The following is an 11,169-nucleotide window of genomic DNA, read 5'->3' as shown; positions in this document are numbered from 1 at the left end:
CTTTGGGTATTAGCAAAGGGTAGCCACATAGGACAGCAGGTAGGGGGCTTCTGAGAACTGATAATCACCTATTTTTTATTCTGAGTAGTGAATACATGGGCATGTTCACTTTTCATCAAACTCTACACTCATGTTTGTATCTTTTTCTAAATATATTTTATACTTAAATGAAAATTTTATTTAGAAATTAGGAATGAGAAACTACCTTAATTAGACTGGGTCTGAATGCCCTGAAGGCATCAACTCAATTGTCTCACCTGCAACCATAAAAGGGTAAATTTTATTTACTTATTAATAAATAAATTATTATTTTTAATCCACTTTGGATTTTAGAATAGGTTGAGATTTACAGAAAAGTTGCAATGAGGATACAGAGGTTTCCCGTATACCACCCATCCATTTCCCCCTTACTGCTAACAACTTACATTACAGTAATGTATTTGTTACAGCTAAGACATCAACATTGGCACATCATTACTTTCAACTAAATCCCACTTTTTATTCCAATCTCATTAGTTTTCCTACTAATGTCCTTTTCATGTTACAGGATCCCATTCAAAACACCACATGACATTTACTGGTCCTGTCTTCTAAGTCCTCCCCTGGTTTGTGACAATTTCTCAGTTTTTCCCTCCATTAACTTGACAGTTTGTTCAGGTATTTTGTAAGATACCTTGAGTTTTCTGATATTGTCTCAAGGTGAGACTGGGGTTATGCATTTTGAGGAAGAGTATCACAGCAACGAAGTGCCCTTCTCATCACACCATATTGGGTGGACGCTATCAGCTTTGTTCAACTTTCATCTGGCCAAGGTAGTGTTTACTCATCAGGTTTCTCCACAATTAAGCTACTTTTCCCTCCTTTCTGTGTTCTTTGAAAGCAAGTCACTAAGTGCTGCCCACATTCAAGGGAGGTAGGGCATTAAGTTTCAGTCCCTTTTTAAAATTTCCCATTTTGTATACAATTTACACTGCACATCATACAACAGCTCAGTTCATATACATAATTAAATTCATATACATAAATACATATCCTATTATTTTGCCTCCTTAGGAGTAATCAGATAGGTAAAGTGTAGTTCAACATGCTTCATTATTAAACGTTTTTATATCTTAATGGAAACCTTGTAACAAGATGAATACAATGCAAACTAAAAGAAGGGTGATCTTCTATAAACTGAAAATAAAAAATGACTGAGTAAGAGAAACCGTGGGAGCGTCATCAGAGATAAGATCACAGGCTTCTGAATGTTGGGAGGGAAGTGAGCCTGCAGGAAGGGTTTTAATCTGGGGCAGAAAAGGTTTGCAAATTTGGTGAATAACTCCTTTAGAAAGTTTATAACTTTGGTCCACTTTTCGCCTGTGGAATTTACCGCCCGTAATCCCTAAGCATCACCTAGCAGGACTGAAGAAGCCCTAGCAGGACGACACTACAGTTGACAGGCTGGCGCAAAGTTGGAATCACTCCAGCTGCGGGTGATTCCAAGCACCCGGGCAGTAGCTCGGTGATTTATAGAGTCCGCGTGGGGCTGGCTTGTCAGTGGGAAGCTCCTCCCCTCGCCTTGGAGGGGGCCGTCTCGGCGCCGCCGAGGGCCTCCAGCGGGGACAGCGCTCGGCCTCGCACCTGGCCCCGCCTCCCGCCCCAGGCCCCGCCCCGCTCCGCCCCCAGTGCGGCCCCGGCCCTGCCCCTCCGCGGGCCTCCGCATCTTCCTTCCGGGTCGCGCTGGGCCGGCTTCGCCGCGGTCGCGCCGCAGCGCGGGAGTTTGGGTGCCGCCCCCGCGCCCTGGCCTCCTGGCACCGCCTGGTCGCTGGTGAAGCCAACGGCGCGCGCTCTCCCGGACCCTACAGGGTACGGCCCTCCTTTTCCTCTTCCCTCCTGCGGGTGTCCGTGTTCCTTCGGCGCTGGGGCTGGGCCGGGCCAGGGCGGCGCGCCGCGCTTTGGGCAGCCAGCGCGCGCGGCAGATGTCCCCGCGGGTCTCCCCTCCCCTGCCGCTCACGCCGCGCTTGCGGGGTTTGCTGGGGACTCAGAAAACAGCTTTTGTCCCTCGGCTGCTTCTCCGCACCAGTCTGTCCGCAGGGCGGGAGGCATCGCCTCTGCATGAGAACGGCTCAGGATTGTTTACACCGGTATCTGCGGGCCGTGGTGACCCTGAAGCCCCTCGGTGACCGTGCAGCCCCGTATTGGCCACCTGCCCTTCTGTGTACTTGTTGCTCCTGTGTGTGCTGCCTTGATTTCCCTCTGGCATCCGATGGGTTTTGCCTAAGGCCCATGTCTTTAATCAGGACTGCAACGAAATACTGGCAGCAGCCTCTTTTCTGTATTTAGGGGTGTTCTTAGAGTGTAATGTGGTCATGAACATCGTTTTGCATCCCTGTCAACATGTTAGCAAGGGGAGTGGGTTTGGGTTTCCTTGATGGTTTCTCAAGTGCTCATTGCCACAAAGTCTTGGGCTGCAGTCACTGATTGAAATATACAAATAATTAGAAAGTCAAAATGATATAAACCCGTGGTCAGGTACCTGCATTGGCAGGTTACCTTGTCTGACTTTATACTCTGGAGGGCTAACATCAGGTGCGAGATCTTGTTTGTTCTGGTCTGTGTGAAGACACAAGCTGCTTTTACTGTTTCCTCGCGTGCCCTCCTCGGTTTAAGTTCAGAATATAGGCACATTTTTTCCCCTAAAATCTCACTCCGTGTATCTGTTGTCTTATATTACATATTGTAGGAAGATTGAGTAGAGGGAGATTTTCCTTATCCGTCAGCGCTCCTGTAGTCCTTTATTTGGTGTTAAGTTCTTGGGGGTTGGGGCGGGTGAGGACAGTGTACTTACGGTGGCAATGTTCATCACCCTATAGTAGGCACTTTTTAATTCATTGAATTGTATTCTTTCCACACTTCTTTTCTGAGTACCACCTTTTTTTAAAAAAATTACTGCCTCAAATTTTGGCTTTTCTGAACCCTGTATTTTCACACTCTTCCCTTTTTTTACGACTTGAAAATTGGAGGGATCAGCTCAATATAAGAGGGTTAATTTCTTTTTATTAATACTATGATCAGTGATGCAATTATAGTCCTTTGTACAATGCTAACTGCTTATCTTTTACTTTGAAATAGAGTCAGTTAACAAAAACTGCCCCCTCTTTCTTTACTGTGTTAATCTCATTGCCTCATCATTTTCTTGTGACCAACATAATTCATTTTAACTTCATGGTTCTAACTCTGTTATTCTCTTAGAGCTTTTGCCACATGAATTATGTATAAATATCCATCTCTCTTTTTACGTCGTACTTTTTAATGGTCTTTTCTTAATATTTAAATCTTTAACCTACTTCAATTATATTTTAGTATAAGACAGGACATAAGGCTTTAACTCCCTTCCCCCTAAATTGTTAGCCAGTGACCCCATCATTTGTTGAATTCTGTTTTTCACTACTGGTAAATACTGTATTTAGCCTAGGCCCTAATTCTTATATATTCTTGGGACTTGTTCTGAACTGTTGTTCACTGATCTCTGGCTTGGTGATAACTATGCTGCTCTTATTACTCTAGGTTTATAATGTGTTTTAATGTCTAGGGATTCAAACAATGCCTGACATATTGTAGACATCACTAAATATTTTTGAAATGTACACATTTAGTGGGTAAGTTGAAGTTAAAGTTTCTTACCTATTCTTGAAGTTTTTAGCTTGCTCTTCTCATGGTCATTTCTGTCATTAACCATTATTAAATTCTTTCTCTTGCTAATTAAGAACCCTTCATGTAGAATTGCTCTTCAGAGTTGTATATGGAGAAGCTGCTCAGTTCCACATCTGCATGTCTTTTAATTTACATCGTGTATTGACAAGTGTAGCAGGTCTCTTGATAAGCTCAGACTCATGTACCTGGTTTCAGCAGCTCTAAAGGAGAGAGATGTGTAAAAGTGATCCCTTAGATAGCCTGGTGTCTGTAGTTTGTCATCCCAACTGGACATTTAAATATAATGAATTTTCAAGTGTTGCTATATAATAGATACTTAGAAACTTTAATAGATCTTAAAATAAATGTATACATTTGTTAAAAAAAAAAAAGTTAAAACATACAGAGTAGCCAAAGAAGGAGAAAGTACAAGTGTCGGGTGTCCACCTACCTAGTGATCCAATTCGCCAGAGATCATTAATTGTTTGTTTTCTCTCCTTCCAGATATTAAAAGTACATATGTATAAGTCTACATTTGTTTTATAAATTGCAGTTTACTGTATATATTTATCTAAAACTTCCAGTTAGTAATAATCGATGAAAATCATTCTATGTCAGTGTGTATAACATTATCTTTTTAAAGCCTTTTTGGTATTTCACTGTAGGAATAACCCCAGATTTTTAATATTTAACCAATCCCATGCTGATATTTAGCCAATATGGCAGGAATGAGTTTTGTATGTTTATATTTGTACATTCTTAGCATAAATGCTTAGATGTGGAATTGCTGGGTCAAAGGCCCTGTATGTTTTAAATTGTGATAGATCATTCCATATTGCTCTTCAAAAGGTGGTCATTAGAGTAAATTTGTACAATTTATAAGGATGCTCTTGCTGCCATATCATTGGCAGGAATTATCAAGACTGAGACTTTATCCTACTGACAAGGTAACAGTCTCATGCATGGATGCTGGCAGAAGACATGGATCAGAGACAAAGTACAGCAATAACAGTAGCCAGAGGATCATCATTTTCTTGTGTTGCTTCTTTGACCCATACTTTCCACAAGGTGATGTGATGAGGGCCAGATGATTCTAGCACACAGAGTAGATTGCATTCCAGGAGAGGAATCCTGAGCTTAGGGAACCAGAATCTTTCATAATAGGTTGCAAGTAAACCTTGCTGTAGAGAGAGACATTAACTTTATTATGCTGGATAGTAAACAAACCTGCCCCCTACTCCAGAGGGAGACCTCTTTTTATCTGCCAAGATAAACACCGTTGAAAAGATAGTCTGGAACAAAAGCTATCAATGCACCTGCTTATAAGACATGCAGAAATGTAAGAGACCTGTGAAAAATTGTCTCAAAACAATCACTGCTCAGATATAATCACTTTTTATATCTTAGTAATTTTATGAGTGAAAAATGCTATTTTATAACTGTTTTAATTTTGCATTTCTTTGCTTGTTAATGAAGTTACATATCTGTAAATGTTTGTTAGCCATTTGTATTCTTTTGTTACTTGTTTATATTCTTAGTTTTCTGTGTGTTCCTTTTTTTCTTATTGACCTGTAGTAGCTCTTTATATATAGTGGCTAGTAATGAGTTGGTACATCATTTGCTAGTATTTTTTCATAGTCTGTTCTTTTAATGCTGTTTCTGGAAGTTTTGCTCTATGAAAATCTTTAACATATATGTTGTTAGTTCTGCTATTCACTTCCTTTATGTCTTCTGAGTTCCTGCGCCAAGGTTATAAAATACTCTGTACATATTCTCTTATTGGACATTTGTATTACATATCTAGAGTTTTTAAAGTGGTTGCTATGATAATATTCTAAGTTTACTTTTCTAAATGTCTGGACATTTTTTCAAAACATTTTTGCTAAGCTGTCCTTTCCCTGTTTTGATTAGGCACATCTATTGTAACATACTATATCCTTACATATTATTTTCTCAAAACTGATAAGCAGGTAATTATGTTAGTGTCCTACTATGAGAATGAATTTTGTTGAATTCATCCTTATATATCAATATGTGTAGTTGTTTGTTCTTAGTGGATTTTAATCTTACAAAATATAAAATATCTTTTTTGCTTTGTTTAATGATTTTTGCTTGAGAGTCTACATCGTCTGATATTACTATTACCATCTCGATCAGTTTTGTATATACAGACAGATATTTATTGCCCATATGCTTATTTTCAGTCCTTTGACATCATTTTGCTTTATTTGCCTCTCATAAACATCAGCATACAGATGCACTTTTATTCTTCTTACAGTCTTCACTCCTTCCCATTTGTCTTTATTTATTTATGCATTGTTAATAAACTATTTTTTAAAGGGAATTATAGATTCAAATGCAGTTATAAGAAATATTACAGAGACTTCCTGTGTATACTTCATCCAGTTTCCTCCTATGGTAACATCTTGCATAACTGTAGCACTGTATTACACCCAGGAAATTGACATTGATACAATCTACAGACCATACTCAAATTTCATTTTTTACATGCACCTGCGTGTGTTAGTTCTCTGAAATTTTGTGACTACCACATAGCCAAAATATAGAACCGTTGTATCACTAGGATTCTGTGTGCAAAAAGATTTGTTTTTTAATAGGAAAATTTAACTCACTCATCTTTACTTTTTTTTCTCCCCTGCAAGTTTGGAAAGTCTAGAGCCATCTATAATTGACTTTCTGTTATTTTCTCACCTCCATTTAATAAGATGAGACCTTGACTCCTTGCCTTCCCCCTATTCTTGGTTCAGTTGACTTTATTTCCTTTTTACATGACTTATCTTCTGTTTATTTTGTCTCTAACTGTCCCTTTTAACTTTACCAGTACTGTATCTGTAATGATTTAAATTTAACTATAAGGTCACTAGTTACTTGAATATTATATCGGCCCCTTTTAAAAATTATTTATTTTAATTTGTTTTTTGATTGGAATACTTTCTTGAGTCACGTTTTTAGAAGAGTTTTGGGAAGTGTACATACATGTCCAGAAATATTTTCCATTTTTTTGTTTGTTTTCTATGTGAATAAGAGTTTGAGTCATTTTTTTTCCTTTAGAATTTCTAAAATATTATATGATCTAGCATTTCTTTGAATTTTTGTCAGCTTCAATCATTTCTTGTATTTATTTTATATAGATATTAGTTTTCTTGCTTCTGTGTTCTAGGTCACTTTTTTTTTCCATTTTAATTTTCAGTTTATTTCGGCCATCATATTTTTAATTTCTAAAAACTTTTAAAGTGTTTTTTTTTTTTAATTAGCTTGTTCTTATTTTATGGATCATATACCTTAAGAATTCACACTAAAGATAAATCTTATTATTTTAAAACTATTTTCTAATTTTTTTCATTAACTTTTATTGGAGACCATTTGCTCTAATTGTCCATCTTATTTCCCAGTCTCTAATATGGCTAATTCTATATCTATATCATCTATATCTATATCTATATCTAATCTAACTATCTATCTATATATTTTTTTTGACTGATATGTTTCTGGTTGGGAGTCATTCCACAGTCATGAAAGTCACTATTCTCTTTTTCTGACAGGTAGTACCCTGAGGCCAGGTGAGTGGTTGGGACTCTGGGATCAGGCTTTTGCCCTGGGCATAGTGAATAGTCAGGACATGGCAACTAGCAGATATGTTTCAGGGTGTGTTGGTCAAGAACAGACTAATAGGACACCCATAAATAAGTCAATATTGAAGTATCAGATCTTCAGTTTGCCTTGTTTTGGTCCAAAACAAACAGTGAAAACAAAAGCTTACAGGAACAGTTTTATCACCCTAAGAATTCCTTTATGTGGCTCTTTTATAGTTATTGTAGTAAACCCTGTCTTCTCCCCTAACTTCCTGGCAACCACTGATCTGTTTGACTTCCCTATAGCTTGGCTTTTTCCAGAGTATCATATAAATGCAATTAAACAGTATGTAGCCTTTGGGTGTTGCTTCTTTCGCTTACAGAGTACATTTTAAGATTCATCTATGCTATTGCCTGAATCAATGTTCATTTCTTATCATTACTGAATGGTAGTTCATTGTATGGACATACCACTGTTTATCCATTTCTTTGTTGAAGGGCATCTTGGCTGTTCCCAGATAGGAGTGATTATGAATAAATCTGCTTTTAACATTTGTGTTCAAGTTTTTGTTTGAATATATGTTTTCAGTACATTTGAGTAAATATCTAGGAGTAGGATTGCTGGATGGTTTGGTAAAGGTATGTTGAACATTATAAGAAAGTTTTCCAAAGTGGCTTTATCATTTTGCATTCCCACTGGAAGTGTTTGCAGCATCTAATTTGATATCATCTTAAAATTCGATTAATCTGCAATTGACTGTTCCCTGATGTAAGATATTAAATACTATCTGTCCCAATGTTTGCCCCTTTGAAACTATACTTGATACTACTCCTAAGTAGAATGTTTGTAGAACACAAAAATGTGCCATAAAAGAAAAAAATGATAAATTAAACAATAAAAATGAAAAACTTTTAAAAATATATTACCAAATGAAAAGGCAAACACAGACTGAGAGAAATATTTGCAAAATGTTTATCCGATAGAAATTATATTTAGAATGTTTAAAGAACTCTCTTACAAGTCAATAAGAAGAAAACAAAAAGAACCTGATTTTAAAAATCAGCAAATAGAAATTTCACTAAAGCATATACAAATGGTAAATAAGGACATGAAAAGATGTTCCACATCGTTACAAGTCAATTGAGAAGTGCAAATTAAAATCACAAAGTATCACCTACTCACTGGAATGGCTGAAGACTGACTGACAATATTAACTATTGGTGTCGATGTGGAACAACTAGAACTCTCATATATTTATATTGCTGTAGAAATGTGAAATGTTACAGCTATTTTGGAAACATTTTGGCACTGGAAACTACCAAAATGTCTATCAATGGGTGATTGGTATGTCCATATAATGATATGATTCAGCAATAAAAAGGGACAAATGACTGATACATATAACAGGGATAAATCTCAAAGATATGCTGAGCAAAATAAACTAGACACAAAAGAATACATATATATGTCATGAATATCTAACTTTAGAATACAGGACGGTCTGCTTTAAAATGACAGGAAGCAGACCAGTTTTTACTTGGCACAGAGAATAGATGAGTGATTAGGAGAGGACACCAGGGAACATTTTGGCCTGATGGAAATGTTCTATATCTTGGTTCTGGTGGTGGTTACATTGATATATGTCTTTGTCAAAAGTCATTGAACTGTACCCTTAAAATGGAGTATATTTTTTGGAATGTAAATTATATCCCAAAGTTAATTTAACAGTATTATACCATTTTAGTTAATTACTCTTTTAGTTTGATTGGCTAGCAGTGATATACCTGTGATACACCTGTACTTGGATTTTTTGAGGGCTAACTAAATTAAGTATATTTTTACTAGGTAAAATGCTGTTTAATGTACAAAAATGTATAGCTCGTATTTGGCTAAAGTAGTTTTAATAGCTAGAGAGAGAGAGATTTTTTAGTGAGTCCATTAAAATTATCCTCAATTAGGTAACCTTAATTTTTGATATTCAAGGTTTTAGTTAAATATACATTGTGTATCTGCAAAATATTCTAATTTTACAGTTATTTCCATTCAAATCGTTTATTCTTAGCCATCAATAAACTACAGAGAAAAAAAGGTAAAATATACATAATACAACATAATGACATTTGTATCTAAGGTATTTTGTATTATCATATCAACGTAATTAGAAACATGGCCTTCCTTGTTACTTGGTGACATAGTATCTTGGACAGAAAGAGAGTTTCTGCATCCATTGTATCAGAAAATCACAATTCACTTATGTAGCTTTGCTTTAAACAAACAAACCCAAAATTGACTTCTTAATTACTTTTTCTTGCTACTAAAGATTACTAACACCCCGGCCAGCTCTGAAAATTCCTGTGGAATATTTCATAAGTTTAGGTATGCTTGTTAAGTCTAGGAAAGAAAGAGAAGAGTGAGCTATTATAAAGTTCTGCAGAGCTAGTCATTATCAATTTCTAGTTTAAGCCTAAATCTTGTCCCTTGTTTTCTGACAAGCTCATTCCTAGTTTGACTTCTTACCACTTCTTGGTAAGTTCTTACCATTTGTTCATTAACTCAGCAGAAGTTTTGAAGAACCCACTGTGTCCTAGTACTTTTTGTGTTTTTGAGGCCTGGCTTGATTCCTGGAGAGAGAGAGGTATTGTTTGCTTCTTTGGCTTTCAAGATTTTTCCCTAGGCCTTTAACTTTTTCTTTCTTGTATGTGCCTCCGCCTTCTGGTTTGTTCCCATAGATTTCCAGGAAGCTTTGAAGCTGGATAGGAGGCCGTGTTCTCCCTCATTAAGAACTCTACATATTTATATTGGGGACTTGATTAAAAACTATAATCATAGTAAAAATGTTTTAACTGGAGGAGAATTTACTTAGAGGAAAAGAGAGGCACATGAAGTCCTATTATTCCATCCCAGAAGTCTCCTTACTTAGTTACATTTTTTTCAATGCAGTACATTAGAATGTAAATAATTATGATGAAGAAAAAGGATGCTTTTGCTAATACTTAACTTTTGCTCCTCCCCAGCATATCTAATACCAGAACAGTTGCTCTTATATTATTGCCTTTCTTGAACTGTCTATTCCCTCTTGCTCTTAGGTTATCACCTTTTTATTTTCCATCCATAGTTTTTCCAGTTACCCATAATCACTGTATAGTCTTAACACAGATTTGGAATGTTAACAAAAAAATCATTGTATTTGAGAAAATAGTTTTCTTTTACCTCTCAATTATTTCTTTCATTAATCTTTCTTTAATTTCAATCAGTTTCTTTGTGGCTAGGGTCAAGTCTTTAATGTATTCAGGAGCTGCTTTTGTACTAACAGAAGTTACTACTTTTTTACATTGTCTTTGAACAGTAAAATTTCAATGTGTATACTCTGCCTTATTGGATGGCTTCAAAGAAGATCATACATTTGATCCTTACCTATTGTGTTTCAGTTTTTATTATTCATTTTTCCTTCTTTTGCTTTGAGATGTGAACTTTTTTTGTTTCATTTTTTTGGTCTACATATGCCTTATCTTGAAGATTCACTGGTTTCCTCGCTGTGTTTATTTTAATTCTCTCCTGCCATCTACTCTGTCAAATGTTTATTGAGCATATATTGGCATGTGCTAGGCCCTATGGGTATAGTTATAATTAAGACACATTCTCTGAACTTGAAGAATTCATACGGTAGAAAATTAGCATATAGGAAAATGACACACAACGTGTAAGAGCAAAGAAAAAGGTGGTGAATAAGGGCTGAACCTGTCCTTAAAGGATGAATAAGAGGGTGCCAAGCAAAGGAGAAGCAAGGGCATTCCAGAGCAACTCGGCTGTGAGGGAAGACTTGAAAATACTTAGGTGTGAAAGCACAGGCACAGTTCTAGTAGGTGTATAGCACGTGTGGTGTGTATGTGGAAGTAGAAG

The 11,169-nt window shown here is 36.5% G+C and overlaps 1 protein-coding gene across 5 annotated transcripts in view; it reads left to right on the top strand.

Annotated features, from left to right (window-relative positions):
* Positions 1–1,709: 1,709 nt before the first annotated feature.
* FBXL4 (F-box and leucine rich repeat protein 4) overlaps positions 1,710–11,169 on the top strand; it is a 78,569-nt gene continuing 69,109 nt past the window's right edge. For 3 of the 5 annotated variants that reach the window (XM_016151979.2, XM_016151977.2, XM_016151976.2), the window contains exon 1: positions 1,726–1,848. The gene's annotated coding sequence lies outside the window, so the exon portion shown is untranslated. Of the gene's footprint in view, positions 1,849–1,931; positions 3,642–11,169 lie in introns of those variants that run through there. The other 2 variants (XM_016151974.2, XM_036220206.1) reach the window with 2 other exon arrangements.

This window comes from Rousettus aegyptiacus, unplaced genomic scaffold (assembly GCF_014176215.1).
Source record: "Rousettus aegyptiacus isolate mRouAeg1 unplaced genomic scaffold, mRouAeg1.p scaffold_m13_p_1, whole genome shotgun sequence".
Classification (NCBI taxonomy): domain Eukaryota; kingdom Metazoa; phylum Chordata; class Mammalia; order Chiroptera; family Pteropodidae; genus Rousettus; species Rousettus aegyptiacus.
The sequence above is the reverse complement of the archived record's forward strand: the minus strand, read 5'-3'. Positions and strand labels throughout refer to the sequence as shown.